The sequence below is a fragment of the Lipotes vexillifer genome, unplaced genomic scaffold (assembly GCF_000442215.2).
Source record: "Lipotes vexillifer unplaced genomic scaffold, Lipotes_vexillifer_v1.1 scaffold470, whole genome shotgun sequence".
In the NCBI taxonomy this organism is placed as follows: Eukaryota; Metazoa; Chordata; class Mammalia; order Artiodactyla; family Lipotidae; genus Lipotes; species Lipotes vexillifer.
Window position 1 is genome coordinate 1,315,190 of NW_006799533.1, and position 18,827 is coordinate 1,334,016.

At 45.9% G+C, this 18,827-nt stretch overlaps 1 protein-coding gene across 1 annotated transcript in view; it reads right to left on the reverse strand.

Annotated features, from left to right (window-relative positions):
- The window catches only part of FOXO1 (forkhead box O1), a 90,336-nt gene that overhangs the window by 2,306 nt on the left and 69,203 nt on the right, over positions 1 to 18,827 (reverse strand). The gene's annotated exons all lie outside the window — the stretch shown is intronic.

An 18,827-nucleotide genomic window follows, 5' to 3' on the forward strand; every position in this document is an offset into this window, starting at 1 on the left:
TCCTCCCGGACCGGGGCACGAACCCGCGTCCCCTGCATCGGCAGGCGGACTCTCAACCACTGCGCCACCAGGGAGGCCCAATAAACACCTTCTTTTATATAGCTCTATTTTGCAGGGAAATTACAGGAACTGGTTTTAAAACCACTTGGATTTGCTATGCAAATAGCACTCCACAACAAAGTGCTATCAAAACCCCTTTCCACTCTATCACGCCTAGAACTACTGCAAATTCTCTTCGGATGGCACATTTGCCACTTACACAAAGTGAGAAGTTTTATATTATGGGACCCATGTGGTCACGGAAAGGAAAGAAAAGAAGCAGGATATATTCTTAGTCAAGAATTAAAAGCCTGAAAACTAGTAAGACATATATTCATTTACATCCTTAAAGTCCATTAGGCAGATATAGGTGAATATAAGGACAACTGGGCTGCTGTTGTTTAATTTTAGAAAGTTGAACTGCCAAAAACAATGAAAGAGAAAGGAAGGAAGGAAGGAAGGAAGGAAGGAAGGAAGGAAGGAAGGAAGGAAAAGAAAAGAAAAGAAAGAAAAGAAAAGAAAAAAAAGAAAAAAGAAAAGAAAAAGTTTAAATTCCAACATTGTTCACAACCCTCTCCTCCCAGCAATAACCAGTAGCACGCACCACCTAACTCAGCCTCTGACACCCGTCAGAGGTTACACTCTGGCCAAAAAGCCGGTCTGGGAGGGACAGAGTGGCGGAGAGGACAGAGAGCTGGTGGCTTTGATCCACTGAGTACGGCTCCACAACTAAATCGCATGCCCCCTAGGACAGTTAGTAAAGAAAATCAACTGTCTTTGGAGCACTTAGGTGGCTCTGCTGCTCACTGGCTACAAACCTTGGGAAACGGCTTGGCCCCCATGTACCTTATAGCCCCTTTGGGGCTGTTCTATGGATTCCACGAGATAAGGTAGGTCAAATGCTCAGTGGTGTGTGCAACATGGTAAGCGGTCACCAAGAAGAAAGGTGTTAGATCCCAACTTGGTTGGGGGATGGGGAGGAGGGGCCCAAGGCACCGCCCATTCTGAGCCCATTTCCCCCCTCCTAGTCACTGGGGTGTCGGTAGGAGCTTATGGGTATCACAAACACAAACCCACCACTCCACTCGGAACACGCTGCAGCAGGTGCCAGAGACAGTCGCAAGCTCCAGCAGAAGCCGTGAAGCCAGGCGGTAAACAAGGAAGCCCGAATACAATTCGCCTACTGGACACACAGCGAGACTGACAGCGTCTGGAGAGCCTCTGGGACATGTGGACAAGGAAAGGGGGGCTCCCGAGGAGGAGGGAGCTTCTCTGATAGATTTTTTTGCCCCAGCACAGGACAGGGAAAGCAGCAGGGCCCTGATCCCAAGTCCAGGGGCGGGGACCTGGGGACCTGGGGACCTGGGGACCTGGAGCAGGGCTGCGTGCGCTGCGTGCGTGGCCCCCAGACTTCCCTGGCTTCCTCTGCAACTGAATGCAAGGCTCAGCCGACCGAGCCCCCCGAACCACTGCGGCCCCCTCTCCCTGACCACAGAAAGGCTCTGGCTGGATTTGTGGTCGTCCGGGATGCAGCCACGACGCCCACACCCTCATGCCATCGCCATGGCACGCAGATGCTCGAGTGCCAATCACTGCGCCAGAACAAAGCCTTGGCACACAGCAGAGCAGGCCGGGACTCAACACAGACTATGAGTTCACAATTTTCCTCATTAAAAGGAGGCAGAAAACAAAGGGAAAAAATCTCACTTTCTAAAAGGAGATGCAAAAGTCAGAGTGAGGCCGGACAGTCAAGGCTGAGAAATCCACATTTCAAAACGCCCCCTGACCCTCTGTACTACATTCCACCCAAGGATTGCAACATAGCAGCTATGTGATGAGCCCTTCTGCCAGGCCCAGGCGAGTGTGGGTCAGCCACGGCCCTGAATGGGGACTTCCAGGCTGGACGCTGGGCAGGTGTGTAAGTGGATGGCAGTGAGGGTTTTCTTCTGTCGCCAAGATTCTCCTCTTCCTTCTCACCTACAGATCTATCCCCAACTCAAGACCGGCTTTGAGGACTTTGTGGACATACAAGAACCCTCTAAAAGTGGCCAAGCACTGCAATTCCCCAATGTCCCATTTCATCCCCATAAGATTCCCCAAACCCTTTGGGAAGGTTTTACTAACATGCGTGTGCGCGTGTGCGCGCGCGCACACACACACACGCACGCACGCACATACTGTGTGCTCCCAATATTCCATCATGACTATTTTGTTCTTTGAACAGAAAACACAGATAAGCGACGATGAAATCTCTGGAGGAAAGGAAGCTTGACTCCTGTCCCTGTCACATTTAGTAACTGATAAAGGGGGAAGATCTTCCTAGATAGTGGCTTCCTGGCTGTCTGCACTGCCTGGGGGAGGGGGTGGCACAGCTCTATGATTCACATAATTAGATCAGATCATTTGCAACTGCAATTGGGGGACATTTTTTTTTTAATCTTATTTTTGCCTGGAAGCCATTCCTTTCTTTTTGTTTTCTGGGGGTTTTTTTTGGCTGCGTTGGGTCTTCGTTGCTGCGCACGGGCTTTCTCTAGTTGCGGTGAGCGGGGGCTCCTCTTCGATGCAGTGCACGGGCCTCTCAATGTGGTGGCTTCTCTTGTTGTGGAGCACGGGCTCTAGGTGCGTGGGCTTCAGTAGTTGTGGCTCGCGGGCTCTAGAGTGCAGGCTCAGTAGTTGTGGCACATGGGCTCAGTAGTTGTGGCTCGCGGGCTCTAGAACACAGGCTCTGCAGTTGTGGCACACGGGCTTAGTTGCTCCGCGGCACGTGGGGTCTTCCCGGACCAGGGCTCGAACACATGTCCCTGGCATTGGCAGGCGGATTCTTAACCACTGCGCCACCAGGGACGTCCCTGGGGGACATTTCTAACAAGACTGCAGAATCTGTCATGATGAAATCTTTAAAAAGTTCAGGAAGCATTCACTAGCTCGGATGGGACATACACTAACTTACCACTTAGATGTACCAAAAAGAAAGCGGGGGGAGGGCGGGGAGTGGATGTAGAACAATCCCTTACTTATCAAAACATTATGCTACATATTTTCCTAAGAGGACATTTCAGGTCGCTCTTTGAGCAACAGAGCTGTCTCCTAACTTTGCCAACAATTAAAAAATTTTTTTCCGAACAGGAAAAGGTTTGCTGCGCAGGGCTTGTTACATAAATTCCTGTTTTTCACACAGCCGCAGGACATTAAAGAAGCTATGATTTCCAATGGGGGATATCGGAGTGGAGGGTGTTGAAGAGGTAAAGCTTGTAAAAATACACGTCGCTATTAATGATGTTATGTCTGCAAATCTCTGCCGGATGCGGTGGACACAGCCGAGGCAGGGAAAGTGCGGTTCCCCGTGACCTGTGCGGAGAGCCACACGTGGACAGCAGTGCTCTGAGCTGTTCAGTTCTTCGACCACGAATAAATATCACGTGAGGACAGAGGTCGGGTGAGAGGACGGGAGACTCGTGCACTGCAAACCACATACCTAAATCCCGAGGTTCTGCATGAGACCATCAGAGAAAAAGACCACTCAGCAACCTTCCCCTCCACTAGCCGTAGTCTCTGCAGTCCGGGCTTGCCACTGGTGCCCGGCTGGCTCTCCTCTGCACAGGCCCCTCGGCCGCCTGTCCCTTGACTCTCCCTCGCCTTCTGCGTGCCTGGCCACCCCGAGCAGGGCAGCAAGTTCTTGGGAAGCCTGACCCAATGGAAGTCCGTGGATCGTGTGGGGGGAAGGGGCAGCCTGCACCCGGTGTGCCCTGGCTTGCTCAACCTGCTCTGCCAGCTGTTTCAAATGCTCGGGTGTTCGTTTTGTGCACTCTACAGACCGGATTCCAAGCTTCTTAAAGGCAAGGGGCTGGAGTGTGTTTTTATCTCCTAATCTCAAAGCCCCTAACAGATGCTCTACACACACACGATACATTCAATGAACGTTTGTTGACTGACATCCCAAAAACACCACAGGGAAGGTGTAATACCTTCCACATCTTTTCTCTATCCATTCGTGTACCAATTCATGCCAAGTAACTTTTATTGGGACTGATTTATGCTGGGTGCAGTGAAGGACGTCAGAAGGAATTAGTCACAGAGTCTGCCCTCCGGGTGTTTTATGATCTACCTGGGAAAGGAACAAGTCCACCTAAATGGCCACTCGGGACAAAAAATGATGTACAAAGGACTATCCAGGAGCCTCGACTTTTTCCTGCCAAAGGTCACCACCACCCCCAACTTCTGTCTCAGCCCAAGTCCCTTCCTTCCAGAAGCATTTCCTGAGAAGCCCATCCCAGCCTGCAGCTAACATAGGACCTGATTTACTCACCACAAGCATGACTCTGCTATGTATGGCTCCCCACTACCCTGTGAGCTGCACGAGCTCGGGGACCTGGGCTGTCCTCTTGTGCGCTGTATCCTCACAGCTCCATCACCAAGTAGACACTCAACTATCTGTTGAATGGATTAATAGGTCCTACATGTACGGGGGTTGTCGTGAAGATTAAATGAGATAACACCTCAATCGATATCGGGCCGCTGTTATTATTAAGATAATGGCACCTATAAGATAACATGTCTGTGTTTTAGAGACTCACCCATATTATAAACATTGGTCTCATTTCTTTATAATCGTACCTTGTACTGTTCCCACTAAGACGAGGCTTTTACATGTTAGTTACTGGGAACACAGACCAATTTTGCGGTAGTAGTTAAGATATTTTCTCTCTGCACTAGACAGTGTCTGCTGTGGGCAGTTGTTAATGAAGGAATTTAGATACTACAGCTGGTCTGTTAACGCGCTTGCCGGGCGCGTTCTCAGAATCCTCAAGGTGCCTGCCGAGCCTTGAGTGCGGGCTCCGCGCTCTGAGTTCAGCTGGCATGTGACGGGGAAGCAGCGGCAGGTGTTAGGGCAGGGCCACTCCCAAGGCCACAGGCTGGTGTGTCTCCTCGGGGGACGGTTGTGACTGAGCTCTGCGGGCCCACCACCCTCCTGGCTGCAAGAAGCCACGCTCCAAGGCTGGGCCCCAGAGACCCTGAAGACACAGGGCAGGAACTGCCCCTTCCCTGGACGCCCTTAGCCTGGATGTCTAAAGCAATAATCGGACAGCCATCGACGTGCAAGAAGAAATCTTTACACTTTTCACCTACTTGACATTTTTATCTCATTTTTTAAAATGAGCATGGAGAAGTTGATTTGAGAACTAAGTTCCGTTTCCCCATTCTTTAGCCATTGAATAAACTTTGTCTGTTCCAGCCTCAAAAAAATTAATAAAAATGAGCAAATGCATTATACAATATATAGGTACAGTATAAGTGAATAAACGTACCATCAAAAAGGGTGTGATTTTTACAAAAACATTTAGAGAGCGCTAGTCTATTACAGTAAACTTCCAGTCTACTAGAAGCCCCAACAAAGAAAACCAAGGGAGCAGAACCAGACCTCCGTCAGGTCTACCGAACTCTTCGGTCCCGCAAGGCCTGGGCTGAAGAAATGGTCTGGGGTCCAGCCCTCGGTTTGCTTCCCTCCTCCCCTGCCCTCCTGAATCCCGCCTTCAGACCTGAGCTCCCAGAGGCTCCATCCAGCCCACCCACGAGTGTACGTGGAGACCACCACCTCTCAGCCACCACTCTACCCATCACTGCTGCACCCTACTTTCTGCTGGGCATTCTAAGACTACTCTGGTCTTTGTGTTTAACCAAGAATAAAACAAAACCAGCAACTTAAGCTGAATACATCCTGCTCAGGATCCCCTGGCCTTCATACTTCACATGTGGATGTTACCTTACAGTTTACAAACGGCTTTCAATACATCATGTCTCGTTCCATCCTTGCGAGAGCCCTATATAAGGCGGGTATTATTGGCCCCATTTTAAAAATGGGAAAACTGAGGCTCAGAAAATGAATCTCATGCAAAATAACTCTGCACACAACTCCACTGCCAGCTGGAGAAACCACTTTTTGGCTTCACCATCATGAAGAAGAGTCAAAGGAACATAACGTAAGACTGAGGTTACATGTGTGCGTCTTGAGGGAGCGGAAATAACTCCGTCTACAAACACTAGTCCAGAAAACTCGTTTTCTGCCTCACCGGGTAATAAATTTACAAAATATGATTTGCTTTTCATTCTAATTGGTTACTCTTTGTGGAAGGAAAGCAGAGCAGCTGAAGTGTGAGTTTCAAATGTAAGCACCGCCCAGGGAAAGCCTGTGCAAAGGGGCTGTGAGGACCCACGAGGGAAAGGAAAAGGCCCCCAGAGGTCCCACAGCCTAGAACTGCCCGTCACCCCGTGAGGGGGTGGGTGTGAGCTACAGTCACCAAGCCAAAGGAAAAGAGCTCCAAACTAAGGCGCTGGAACACGTGACTAAATGAACTTGTTGTTCTAGAAATTCTAGAAATTCTTTCAAAACGCTAGACACACTAGGTTTTTCCAAAAGCATTTTATCTAATTTCTGTGAACTCTGTCAACGTGCGCTATGGTTTCGTAGGCTCCCAGCATGGACTCACCCCCTCCTCCTGCTTCCTCTGTTTTACACATCCCTTCCTGCAGTTCCAAGAATGAAAACAAACTAAGGAGAAAGCAGGAATAATCTCTGTTCAACAGAGTTCCCGTTAGAGGTGCTAATAAAACAACAACTTCGTAAAATAATGCATTTTGCTTGCAAACAGAAGGAAACATGTGACCTTTTGCCCATGCTTCTTTTTTACAGGTGATGTCAAAGACATATGTTACCAACTGACAGCATAAAAATTCAACTTGAGAAACTGCTGCAATGGAAGATTTGCTGTGAAGAGCCTGATCTACATGCTTACACATTAGGCCCTGGCATCCAGCTCTTCTGTAAAGCTGATTTCATTTCCCCGAAACCTGTCCTTCTTGCCTGCACATCAGTGACCCCAAAGCCCACTCTCACCCCCAGTCTGTACTAGGACTCAGGCTTCCCTGGGAACCCCCGTGGACAGAGGACTCGAAGCCTCATAAAACTTGTGAGCTGGAAAACCCTGGGAAGGTCACCTGGCCTAACACCCTCATTTTATATTAGGGAAAACAGAGCTCAGAAAGATTCAAATGCAGGTGAAAGGCTTATGGGTGTTCATTTACAAAAAGCAGAATCACATGGGGCTTTAGTCCTAGAAGAACAAGTGTCAAGGACATGCAGTGACCCTCCCCCGACCAAACCAATACTCAGCTACAGATTTCTCCAGCGGCTAGACAGACACACATTTGGCTCGAAGCAGCTCTATCTCTGACTCAAATCGTTCCAAAGGAAGGAAAAGATGACTACATTAAATCGGCTTCTACTAAAAAAAGCACATCGGAGACTATGCTCTCATGTAAAACAGAACCAGAAAGACACATGTAAGATCTCATGCGAACCTTCGTGTTTTCAGGAGGCAGTGGGGAGGCGGATCCCAAGGTCAGACTGTGGGACCCCTGAGTCAGCTGGTCTCCCCAAGCCCCAGTCTTGATGTCTGTGACACAATACCAACTGTTACTTGGGATCGTTAGGGGCGGAACGGCATCATCTCCATGGAAAGTGCTCAGCGCATCACCTGGCACAAAGTGAGGGAACAGAGGTTGGCTATTTTGTGATGGGAAGTAAAGAGATGTATAAACAGGAATTTTTTAGCCATCATGAACGGTTACAACCTGATTAAAAAACCATTCATCACAAACTTCCTGTTCAACAGGCAGCCAGCCTTCCTGAGGCTGTTTCCATGTCCTCACAACTGAGCTGCAAAACCCTTCTTTGACAGAGAAATTGTTCTCGCCCTTTAAGAGGATTTCAAAGGTAAAAGTCTGGATCGTTTGACTCGCGTGTTCCGTCAGCTGTGGGGGCGACCCCTGTCATAACCTGTGTCCACGAGCTTGTTCAAGGAGCGGGACATACACCAGTCGGTCAGTGAAGAGCCGGTATCCAGGAAGGCAATTACAAGAACAACGCTCGTCCGCGTCTCTTCCCACACAGTGGCCACCCACCGCCGCCTGCTTCACAGACAGCAAACCCTGAAAGAGCCCCCGAGGGGTGGGGGGGATTTAGAGTAGACTGCAGGGCAGAGTGCTGGGTAAAAGGGTGGGTTACAAAGTGAACGGGACCGTGGTATCAGGAAACAAGGCGTGCAGACGGAAGCACCCCTGGCCTAGAAGGACGGCCAAGGAGGAAACCTTGTGATAGAGAAACGGACGATGCTCCACGGCTCGCCTGGTCTTTAATAAGCTCTCCTGTTGGCCAAAAGCCTCCATATTTCAGGGTAAATTTTCAGCCAACAACCTCAGACATTTAGGACTTAAGAAAAAATCTTCAGGGATGGAAGAGAAACTTTACTTAATGATATTAAAAGTATCCCAAGCTTTTGCTTCTCAGAAGGTGGTAATTAAAAAAGAAGCACCATGTTTACCCATGCTGTGTCCCATAGGAAAACCCCGTATCAGAGAAATCTACATTTTATGAAAGGAAGGGGTAAGTCCTTAATTTTCAGATGTGAAAACCTATACCATTTCATGCCCTGTGTTTTACACACTATCAGAAACCAGGAACTCCGAAAGACAAAACCCAGAACAACCCAGGTGAGGCTGAAACCTTAGATGCAAGCATCTTCCCTTCTGTTCCAGATCATGAGGCATCTATCTGAATCCCTGTCCTTGTACAATCTCTGTGAAAGTTGCTACTGTGGAGCCCTGCTTAGTAAAGTCTGGAAAACAGAAGCTACCTCCCACGGCTATACACTTGGGCCTGATGTTGCCATATACTAGCCACAGAGCTAACTCTCAAGTGAATGTCATCAACCCTGGCTAGGAAGGTCCCCATAATGGATATACAGAGACTAAATTTCACTTAGCTAAAATTCTTTTAAATGCCTTTTTTTTTTTTTTTTTTTAATAAAAAGGATGTGTCGGCTCCTAAGGATTTCAAAGTGGAGCTTGTTTCTCCTGGGATTTAGTTCTAGTGCGGCAAGCAGGCATCCCTGGCCACCCTTTAACCCAGTCACTCCTTCCCCAGGGAGGCACAGAGACCGGCGGGCACTGCCAAGCCCACAGCAAGGAGCCACCACTCCCCACCCTGCCCATCAGCTGACCTGAAGGAGCCTATCCTTTGCGAAACTTCTTTTTCATTAACTGCCCAGAATACAGACTCTTTTGTGCTCTGGCCTAATGACTGCCTGAGACTCAGAAGGCCCCACCAGCGCAGAATATTAAGAGGAAACTCATTTGTTGAAGTGATTCTGCCATTTTCCTAATGAAAATCTTTGTCTATTTTATAGGCCATACCATTTTTCGAATCTTCAGTGGCTTTAGAAACGCACTGCTTTACAATGCAATTAACTATCTTATGTATTTGGCTACCGGAATGAGGCAAAACAAAATAAAAGCCAAAAACAAAGAACACATTAGGATTTACTCTCTTCTGATGAAGAACTTAAATTAGGCATAAAATGAAACATCGTATATATCAATAGTTTGATCCATTTTAAAGTTTTCTAAAGAGAACTAAAGTGAATTTTAAAGTATTTTGTCAGAGTTAGTGATGAGCCCGATAAACCTGTTCATGATAAGTAAATGTTTATTAAAGGTTTGCAACCAAACTGCTTACAAGAGCCACAAAAAGCTTTACAAATGTAAAGGCAGTAAGGCTGAAACTTGGACAGATTAGAATCTCTAGGATAAGATCCCACCCATAGGACGTACTATCTATAATTGCTTTTTATCCTAAATATGTTCACTGTCTGGAAAATCTAGGGCAAGATGAATCCACTGAATGCATAAGCTATTTACCAAAAACTGCTACTCATGGTCAACAGAATTAAAAAGTACAAAGTCTAGGTTTATGTGGTTTTTTTTTTTTTTTTTTCTGTTTTGGAACCCAAATATGATAAACCCAGATTACAACAACAAATTGCAATAAAATATAACACTCTGAATTACACATTATTTGCAATGTACGGTTTTCTTGGTTATACAGAATCTTGAAACCAGCCTTCTTGCCCATCATTCTGGCTAAGGAACCTAACGCAACAATGATTTGTTAAGTACACATTGTTTTAGGGCTACCCCCAAAACAATTCTTCAGAGTTTGTCCCAAGTCAAATAGTTACAAATATTCACTGACTGACCCAATATTAGCAAAACCATTTGGGCCCATTTACTTCATGATAAAGCAAGGCACCCCCCACCATGGGAGACTGGGCCAGCCAGAGCTGTCCCCAGGCGTCCTGCAGATGGCAGGGATCCACCTCAGTGAACAGACCACAGACACAGCAGGTCTGCTGCACAACAGCCCTACTCTCCACACCTTCCTTCCAAACAACAAAGGCTCTGTCAGTACCACCGGGACCCACGCCAGGTCAGGGACTCCAAATGAACCCCCCAAAATGTTTCAGAAATGCAGCTTTATTACGTTACCTAAAAGCCTACATATACATGTCTCTCAAGGCCTTTCAGAATGTGTCCACCTTAAAACCACACCTCCTCACCAGCACAGCCCCTGTCCTGCACACGAGGCCTGCACCTAACTTCTCAAGCAGTATTTGTCCACGGCGCTGTCACGACAACGTGGTGCTGCGCTTGTTTGTCACCCATGCTATGAACAGCATTTTCACCTCTGAAAACTGCATCAACTGAACAAGGAAGGAGCCTGAGAACGTCCCCTTCACTCCTGCATAGTCACTGACGCTCCACCAGAAGTAACACATTTATAAAGTGATGCCCACTGGACCGGCAGCCTAAATCAGGTCTCAGGTCAAGATTAAGGCCAGCTCTGGGAGAATGTGCTTTGCTACGATCACTCCAGGGCTCGGGGGATGCTGGAAGGCTCCAAACTGAGTTTGCCCTGGAACCAGATTTAGACGACCTGGGGACATCTACTATGACTCCTGTGGGTTCCGTTATTTTTGAGCTTAGCCCCAGGGTTAGGCTGGTCCACATTCCAGAGCGAAGAGAGGAAGAAAGCCAGGTAGGACAAGAAGGATCCTCAAATCACCTGAGGATCCCCAACTTAGTGATCAGCAAACCTCCCCATCTGGAAAGTCTTCCTTGTATTAAACTTTTTACTCTAATGCTGCAGTTTGAACCCATAACCTCTTTAGAAATATGAACAACATTGTCAATGTACCGGCTACACACAACACACATTCATTGTTCTGGGTTGAGAAAACAATGAGAGAGTTTTGTTAAGCTCTATTTTAAATACTAGAGGGAAACTAACAAAGAAAGAATGAATAAATAACTATATGAACGATTTCTTAGGATGATTCAAACCCACGGAGAATTAGAACTTCTCACCTGAGCCCACAGTCTGTGATGGTACACGTTAAACTCCTCTCTGCAACTTCACTGCTCACTGTTTTCAGTTTTGTCACTTTGAATTTTGTCCAAAATGGAACTGTGAATAGCAACCACTGTGGCTGGAATCTTGCACATGCTACAAATGTTTTGTATCTCTTTCGAGCTACTGCATTCAAGGATACTCTGAACCACTGCTACAATTTCCACCACAATGTATTAGTATATACATTTGGGGTGCCTTTTCTCCACTTCCTTAAAATGATGCATTTGCCCAAATGGTTCAGTATTAAGGGTCTTCCCAGAAAAGTAAGGGCTTATCTAGATGACGCCCTGTGCCTCACCATCATATAACCCAAAGGAGCACGGTGAAAGCTAAGTGAGAGTGCACTTGGAAACCACACAGCATATTAAAAATGTGAAAGGCACTAACAATTGCAACTTCTAGAAATTCTTGATATTCTAAAACAAAAGCAGGGTTTTCTGGAAGAAGCTGTTAACCCTATTACCACAGATACTTAAACACCTATGAGCAGTGAGGTCAGTCTAATTTCAACTCCTCTCAGTTTGTTCTAAATAACAGGTAGCCAGTCTCTTCGGTATTAATTTATTTTCTTTCTTTTTTATTACTCGTAAAAGTAACTGAGACAAATTCTGACAACCTAAATAAGGTTGTGAGGGAGCATTCAGAATTGTTAGTGGGTGAACAAAGTTTCAAACAATCGTTCTTCACTACAACTCTACCCCCAAAGGTAAGAAGTTTCACATTTTAACCATTTTTAAAGTCCATGATACAACTCTCCCAAACAACTGATGCAGACAGACGCCAATATATTGTATAACTGTTTTAATCCTCAAAGTAAAACTATAAATTAAAGTGGAGTAGCATGCAATTTTAGAACAAAATATTTTCTTTTGAAGAGTCTTCAAGGCTGGGTTATTTAGTTTTTTGTTTATTTAAATTATAAAGACACCCGACTGTTCCAAAAGAACCCCAGGGTCAGTCAGGGCTGGAGCAGAACATGTCCCATCAGCACTTGCCCCAGCCAGCGCCAGAGCACTGTTCTGCTCTTGGGGGATGGAAGGGGGCGGAGGTACCAAGGATCTCACAGAATCTTGAGTCAGTCATTTTTACTGGGAATACAAACAGAAGGTAAACTTTTACCCTCATTTTTATCATTGAAAAATCCATCCAAAATTAATCAAGAAATCAAGCAAAGCTTAGTTGAAGTGGGTCTAACGTAAACTATTTAAATCCAGACAATCTCAGAAATTAATTTATTTCCATTCACATTTCAATAACATAAATCAGGGTCTTTTAATGAAAAGCAATCAATGTCATTTTCATTCAACTGATTGGGTACTGATTGGGCCCCTACTGTTTACTAGGTACTGTTGAAACAACTAAGTAACATGAGGCTCTTTTCCTGCCTCCCAGGGTCATATACAGATGGCTGACAACACGAAAATGAAAGGTGGCACATGCTCAAAACAAGAAAGGAAAGACCCTAACCTAGAACTGAGGAAAGGCAAGATGCAGATCGCTGGAGAAAAGGGAATTGTCGATGTGAGTGCAGAACACGAGTAAAAGGTGATGGGTATACTACATAACATGTTCTAAAACCCGAGAGACCTGGATTCAAACCCAAACCTGGGTAATCCTGGGCAAGTGACTTACAATCTAACAGTACTTACCTTACTGAACCACAGTACTAAATGCTCAGTGTGTACAAAGTGACCAACAAATATTAGTATCAGTACATGCAAAAAAGTTCGTTAAAAGCACTAACAAGATGTGTCTGGAGAAGAAAGAAGGGGTAAGAGTGGCTGTATTTGAGTTCAGACGCAGGAAGAGGGGAAAATAAGGTGGGAGGGGACTTTTAAAAATGAGCTAGGAGCTTGTATTTTATCCGACACGCAACACTCAGGAGAGCGAGAAAAGATCAGAAAGAATAAAGTTACGACGTGCAACCTAGAGGAAAGGGCCAACCTGTCTTCCCACGAGACAGCAGGGAAAAACGGAGAGACTGTGTCCTGCTCGGAAAGCAGATATTTTTGATTATCCAGAAATTTAAGTATGTGCGACGTCTGTGTTTTCATGTGCATATAAATGTTTGTTGATAAGCAAAAGCACCTCGGGGAGGTGCTGTCTTCAGTATGGTTCTTCCCCACCCTGAAAGGTGCCCTTTGTTCAAATCACTCCCCCAACAGGAGGCTGCCACAGCTTGTGTGGAGAGGCGGATGACAAGGGTCACCTTGAGGATCTCGCTGAAAATGATGGGGTTTTATATTAAAGCTGCTGCCGGGCTTTTGTCTCATGATTCAAATGCTACTTGGTTGTTTTGAAACTCGTGGTATAATATCTGATTTTTTCATAGTCAGAGGAGGGCAGGAGACTGGGACCGGGACCATTTGTTTTGAAAACAAATTCTAAAATTCGTGAAGTCTGCTGTGTTTTCATACTTTTATCCATCATTCACAACGTTTGGCATACAAATCCCGTTCTTACTTTTAGAAAGGTTTATTTTTGTTTCTTGAGGTCATTGTCTAGGCTCAACCATAACATCTTTCAGGTTGTTTTGAAAGGCTAAAGGGAAATGAAAGGAAATAATGCCCTACAATGTAACCATGGACTGTTCCACATAAACAGGGATAAAGCTACAACAAATCACTCAGTTATTCAGTACCCTAGTAGATGCATATGAGATCCAGGGCCGAGACTGGCCCATGGCTGGACAGCAGTGGTATGAGGATAAACTGAGATGGCATTTTCTCCCCAGTAACCACCCACACACACAACACTCCCTCCAACCACATACACACTTCCATCATCCTGAAAGGCACCACACACACACACACACACACACACACACCACACACACACACACACACACACACACACACACACACACACACACACACACACACACACCACACACACACACACACACACACACACACACACACACACAGAGGAAAGAGGTCTAAATCTTGGGAACTTAATTTTTAACGGCTGACTATCCCATCAGAATTTGATTACAAAAGCATGACTGTGGGTGTAAACCCTACCCTCAGCAGATCCCATCGACCCTTCCTCTTCCACAGCCCAGGAGCCCTGGCCTCTATCTGCTTCCTTTCCTTTCTGCCCCCAAAATAAGTTAGTGCTGTGCAACTTACAACCAGGTTTAAAAGTCACAAAGTTACCAGCAAACAAACAATAGCAGGCAGTTCAAACATTTTGTAAAAGGAAGATCTCACAGTCCAATACTTGGTCTGATCACTTTTCTGGAGAAGCGCTGAGGAACACTTGCTGAGAGAAATACCACACCACAGGTTATTAACCTCCCATCTATTTCACAGCGCTTTTTCCCAACCGCTGCTCCTACTAGGATCCTTCTGTTCTCCCCACCAAAGCAAACAAAACCAAACAAAGCAGTTCCATTAATTCAGAGTTTGTATCTTCTGGATAGAAAATACTTTATGTGAACTTTTCATGCACACTCAACTCCTGGAAAAGCTTAGCTTAGGTATGGAAGGAAGGGAGGGAGGAGAAAGAGAAGAGAAAAGAGAACATCAAGTGCAATGCCCAAGATCAGCTCTGAGAAGCTGGATTTGCTTCCTTAGTTTGAGATTTCAATGCAAAATAATAAATCATTTCTGCCTGGCTGGAACAATTCACCTCAAAATAAAAGAGTTTTGTTAAGAGGTTCTGCTTCCCCCAAAGCAGAGGGCTGACTGATGAGAGGGATGCAGAATCTGCCACTTGCACCTTCACCCTGCCCCGCTACCATAATCAAGCAATCTAATGAGAGCAACAAAAGCAGCAAAGCTGAATATGAAATATTAAACAAGAGCTGGGGGAGGGGTGTTGACACAGACGGCCTCACTCGGGGAATGTGCCTGGTCCGACACCTGCCAAGAGGAAGCAGCGTGCTGTTCTGGGTCCAAATTTCTTAAGTCCATCCTTGCCAAACACTGCAGCTGTCACTCAGGCTATAGTTCATGAATCTTTACCTAACAACTCTGACAACCGTTCCTAGAATGCTGATCCTGTTGATTGAGAACCTTCCTGCGTCCCGGTTAAAGTCCTACCCCACAAAGCTCCTGCTGACCCGCCAACAATGACATGATGACAGGATTCCCCAGGGCCAGCCTCCCCCGCCACCCCCAGGGTAGTCTCTATCTCCAACCACTGCCCATGTGGATTCGCCCTCCAGGTCGCCAAAGGTTAGATTTTCCTCTAACCACGGCGGTCTCCTGGAGCACCTCCAAAGTAAATCCAGGACAAGGCGGTACATTATGGCCAAGGAGAGCATCTCCAACATGCGCTCCAAAGAATAACGGCTCCTCCTAGGGTGAAAGGAGTGCACTGAGGAAGTACGTTCGGGATATCTGGCCACACCGACTCAAACAGGACTCCCAACTGCAGGAGTCTTGGAGCCTTTAATACACTAACTTCATGTTAATGTACAAAAGCAAAGCAAAGCAAAACACAACACCCTTCACTAACTTAAGATGTTCCGTTCTCTTTTGTGGGTGTGATCCCACGTCTGACACTTCCTCACAGACCATACTGCGGAACCAACGTTTAGCAGCACACACTTTGGGAAATGCTGGTCTGTCTAATGGCAAGACAGTGGTCAAGAGAGTGAAGACCTAGGTCTGGCTCTATCTTTGTATGTATGACTTTGGACAAATTTTATATCCTGTGTATCTCCGCTTTCTTGCCTATAGAGTGGAAAAAAATAACGCTTGTCCTAACTCCGCAGAGGAGTTGTAACGGATACAACCTTTTCAAAAAGCACAAATAGAGTACTGTGCACTTGTGAGATTTCATGATTACGCCCAGGGCAGAAGGGCAGGCTACCTGAAAGCTGCAGAGCTATCCACACTTCCTACCAAAGAACACACCTGTCCCAGGTACCCTGGAAAGCCCAGGCGCTCTGCGGACCATGAACCGTGCCCTCTCACTCTCTGAAGGACGAAGGAGACGCAGACTCTCCGAGCAGGTCAGGTTACTCGGGACGAAGGAGGTGCCGCACAGGCCTCTCGCCCGAGATCTCACAGTAAGAGCCAACACCAGAATCTTCAAAGATACACAAGGCAGAGTTACGAGGGGAGAAGAATGGGCCCCACTCTAATTTCATTTCCAAATCTCTCCCACCTCCCTTAATGCTTTTGTGAGAGGAAGGAAGGCAAGCAAGGCACAGGAGGAAGAAGAAAAGGGGAGGACAGAAGGTAGCAGAAGAGTGTGGCAGGTTGATTTGCTCAGACAGCGGAATGAAAAAAATGACTACGACTCCGGAGACAGCTCCCAGGCCAGGAAAACACTCCAGCTCTGGCCGGGACACCGCACACTGCAAGAGCTGTGCCGTGAGCAGGGAGACAGTTTTCTAGGGTCACGGAAACAGAGCCTGGAGGAGAGGAACCTGCACACAGGCGCTCCTCATTAGTACAACGCGTAGCAGAACTACTGTAGAACCAGACTGGGGGCAAACAGCAGCTAGGACGGGAAAGTTTACTTATATACAACACTTGACAGTGAATGTCCATTATCACATCCCCGAAACCTCTAGTGCATGCTATTTGTAGCTAACATAAACGGTGACCTTTATTACCAGTTACATGGGATCTATATGGTCAATTATGTCTTTTACAAGACAACCCCAATGAATAATAACGATGATGTCTCTCGGTGGTGAAGGTGATGGGGACTTTTAATTTCTAGCTGTACGTTGTCCTTTTTGCTGTTGTGAAAAGAAAGAGCGCGTATAACTTTTAAAATCAGAATAAAGCTACTTCCTTGGCGGGGGGGAGGGGGCCAAAAAGAAAAAAAAATGACGCCTGTTCCTCTTTCATGTGTTCATTCAAAAAACTGATTTCCTACCAAGTGCCAGGAGGACCTGTATCGTATAATACACACACACACACACACACACACAAATACTTACATAATCAAATAAGATGAAGTTCACAAACTATATCCCAATTTTTAATTTTTTCAGGAAATAGCTCTTTCCTTAATCAGAAGTAGAAAAAACAATAGTTGTATGATAGTTTTACACAAAACCAGTAGAATATGGTGGCTGAGGAACATGAGCCTGTTGTCAGACAAGCCTGGATTCTAACCCAGTCCTGGCACTTAGTGAATGTGACCTTGGCTGAGGCACTTCAACTCCCCATGCTTTAATTGCCTCATCTGCAAAATGGGGACAACAGTTGCCACTTTAGGAGTTTTTGTAAGGATTAAAATGAGATAATCACACAAAGCACTTAGAAACACAAAATGTCAAGCAAACGTCTAGCCTCTGACTAAAGGCAAAGCAAACCTCATGTCACCGCCCTGCACAGATTCAAAGAGAACCGAGTGCTGGTACCCTTTTTAGGCAAAACACATCCCTGGACACTGGGTCTTAATGTTTATCCAACCATTATTTAGCAGTAGCAACAAAAGATGCTGCCACTTGAAGATGAAAGTCATCCAGGGCACGATCAAACAAAATAATTTCAGCCAGAAGCTCAAAGACACACCAGGTTCAAGACCGTGTCCAAAGCACTTCTTAGCCCTCATCTACACACAGACATACAAGGGTGATGCAGTTAGGGAGATATGGGCACCAACATTTTAAAACCCAGCAGGAGAGGGTGTCGGAAGAAATAAGAAAAAAATACAGAATAAAATCAAATGCTTGGGCACGTCCTTGGAGAATACAGAAGGGAATTTGGGTTTTTCCAAAAAGGTGTCTGGAGTGGACAGAGAACCACTGAAAATCTCAGCTGTGTTTTGTGACTCCTTCCCTCATTGTGGATAAACCCTGAAGAGAAACCGCTTAAAGGCAAAAAAGGTGAACAAAAATAGAGTGCAACAGCCTTCACACTTTGCTGAAACACATTCCTTCACCTTTGAAAGACAATCATGAGAACTTGCGGAGGGCTCTCTTCATACAGTAGTACAAATTGTGTTTAAATTGGGAAAGCAGCTGTTCCTTGATCAGTCATCCTTTTGTCATCAACAGAACTTTAATTAGCCCCCATCTGCTTCCTGTTTTATGCCACAAATCTTAACTTTCACCTGTCTGGAACCAAACTGCAATAACTACACCCATAGTAAATAAAAACAATGAACTTCTCACACAACGTGCAACTAATTCTTGTTAAGTTGATACTGGGCTATTCAAAACAGTGCCTGATTCAAATTAACAATTTTCCCATAAATGACAAAGTTCTATACTAAAAATTCAACAGAAACTCTCTCCCACCCACATCTTCTTGCACTTTTTCCATTAAGAAGGTTTTCAAGCTGTCTGGCTTCAATTTCCTGACTTTACGGTTAAGTATGGGGCCACATCAGGTCATGTAATAACAATGGCTAAAACTCAAAAACACCATGCTGACTTTAAAACAGTCGCAGAATGATACCTACACTGACAACACTTATATAAATGTAAAGGGGTGGGGGGTGACTATATAGGATTTATGGACCCGCCTGTATCAGCCCAGCTGGGTGTGGGGGGGGGGGTTGGGGGGGG